Source organism: Apodemus sylvaticus, chromosome 14 (assembly GCF_947179515.1).
Source record: "Apodemus sylvaticus chromosome 14, mApoSyl1.1, whole genome shotgun sequence".
Classification (NCBI taxonomy): domain Eukaryota; kingdom Metazoa; phylum Chordata; class Mammalia; order Rodentia; family Muridae; genus Apodemus; species Apodemus sylvaticus.
The window spans coordinates 52,753,320-52,755,708 of record NC_067485.1 but is presented as its reverse complement, the minus strand read 5'-3'; the positions used below and the strand labels follow the sequence as shown (position 1 = coordinate 52,755,708).

Below are 2,389 nucleotides of genomic sequence, written 5' to 3'. Positions count from 1 at the left end.
ATTTCACTAACCTAAAGAAAGATATGCCTAACCATTCACAAAGTCTACAGAACACCACATACATGGGACCAGAAAAGAAAATTAAAACACTAAATGTACAGAATAAAGAACAAACCTTTTTTGTAGTTCTCAGATCTGAAAGTGTGTTTATTTTTTAGAAAATGGTTTCCAGGAAGGTTAAAAAGCAATACCAGAGGGTATAGGTGCAGAACTGAATGGAGTCATCCAAAGCATCCAAATAAGAATATGGCAATATAAATATCCAAAAAGCATTTCTTAAGTTTTCAAAACAAAACGTGTAAGTAATTCCTAACTAGTGAGCAGTACAGCATTTCCTAAATAGGAGAAACAGTTAACATTAAACTCATGAAAGCCTTTCCCTTGGTTAATTACATGTAGACAGTTTGCCTTTGATCAAACTCCTTTAAACATGGATCAACAGTATTACACAGGTCCACTGTTAAAACAGACAACATGTTGCAAATTACTTGTGGTATAATGTGTTCCAGCAAAGCTTAGAAAATAAAGACGTTGAGTTGGCTTTGGACTAATTTTAATAGTTATCTCCTCTGCTGACAACCTCTTTACAGATTGGACGCAGCAGTATGGGATGTTCAAACTGTGCTGTCTATGATCCTTAAATGACACATAGTGGTGGATATGGATCTACAATGCTCAAGTCACACAGATTCTTCAGAGCCATTAAGGATTTACTTTCTCCCAAGTGATTGAGCCACCTTCAGCAGAAGGCAAAGGTACTGAAGTTTTCGTTGATGACATTTAACAAGTGTTTTTTTTTTTTCTTGGAAGCCTTATTGGCATATGTCACACATTAAAACTTTTCATATAGTGTGAACAGTCCATGTTGTCATGAACCACACCCTTCCCCATGCTCCCAAAGGTCTCAATGGCATACATTGAGACTCTTGGCATACACCCTTCTTCCATTCTTGTAGCTTCCCCTCCTTTCACAATGGGCACTGTTTTTTTCAGCATGAATTCTATATGGCCAATTGAATGTCCATTTAAGTTACGTTTGGGTTTCACTTGATATGTCTTCCCATCTCTTTCTACTTCATAGGATTCCATAACTTCTTGAATGGCCTTACCAACATCACAGAGATGAACATCAATTCCAAAACACTTTATTCCAGTATTAGTGGTGTCTTTTACAGCTTTTAATAATATATCATATTTGGGATTAAAAGTAACAATAAGAGCACAATCGATTATTTTACCACTTACATGTATGCCAAAGACTTACAGATGTCACTGTACTGTAAGACTGTCGTGTCACCAGTATTGGGAGTGTAATGGGCAGCACAGTTGTTGAGAGAACATCCAGTGGAAGCACCAGGCCTGCATTTAACCCATGTTCCTTTGTTAGCTTTTGGGAACAGTCTTTCAACTTGTCAAGATTTCTATCATTGTCATCCCAGGCTTGATCCAGCTCATGACATATTTCCTAACTTGCCGACATGCTTCCGCAGCTTCTTGGAATTCATTCCAAATCTCCTCACTAGCCTGGTCTAGGGCCTTTTTTTCTTCACTTGTGGTTCTTCAAGCAGCTGTTCGCCCATCTTGTGTGAGTGGGTATTCTCACTCTTGTCCTTTGGGAAATACACAATTAGGATACAGGTCACATATTCAGACTGAGGGAGGTTCTGTTTGAACTTTTAGTTCTCTCTTCTTCTTCTTCTTCTTCTTCTTCTTCTTCTTCTTCTTCTTCTTCTTCTTCTTCTTCTTCTTCTTCACAGTTGTGCTATCAGCATCACTGTCTCCATCCTCCTCATCATCTTCTCTCTCTTTCTCCTCCATGCTTGTCTCTCCAACTGTTCTACTACTTCATCCACCGAGGCTCCTGATTTTTTATCAAGTTCTTTTTGCACTGCTGACACAGCCTCTTTGCCCTTCTTCTTCTGTCTTTTCTTCTTGGCGGCTTCCTCGGCGGTGCTGGAGACTCCCTCTTCCCTGTCGTCTGGATCCAGGTCCCTATTCAGGTGGCCCCTGAAAGACGTTGCCTCCTCCACACCCGCCATGTTGCCAGAGAAAGAAAGAGAAGAACAAATGCTAAAAGTTGCAAGGGAAGCAGGACAAGTACAGAGTTAAACAAAGAATTCTCACCTAAAGAACTTCGGATGGTGGAGAAACATCTTAAAAAATGCTCAACTTCACTAGTCATCAGGGAAATGCAAATCAAAACAACCCTGAGATTTCACCTTACACCAGTCAGAATTGCTAAAATTAAAAACTCAGGAGACAGCAGGTGTTGGCAAGGATGTGGAGAAAGAGGAACATTCCTCCACTGCTGGTGGGGTTGCAAATTGGTACAACCAATCTGGAAATCAGTCTGGTGGTTCCTCTGAAAACTGGGCATGTCACTTCCTAA

General features: G+C 40.1%; 1 pseudogene; it reads right to left on the bottom strand.

The window, feature by feature from the left end:
• Positions 1–553: 553 nt before the first annotated feature.
• On the bottom strand, positions 554–2,039 carry LOC127664969 (methionine aminopeptidase 2-like; annotated as a pseudogene).
• Positions 2,040–2,389: the final 350 nt, after the last annotated feature.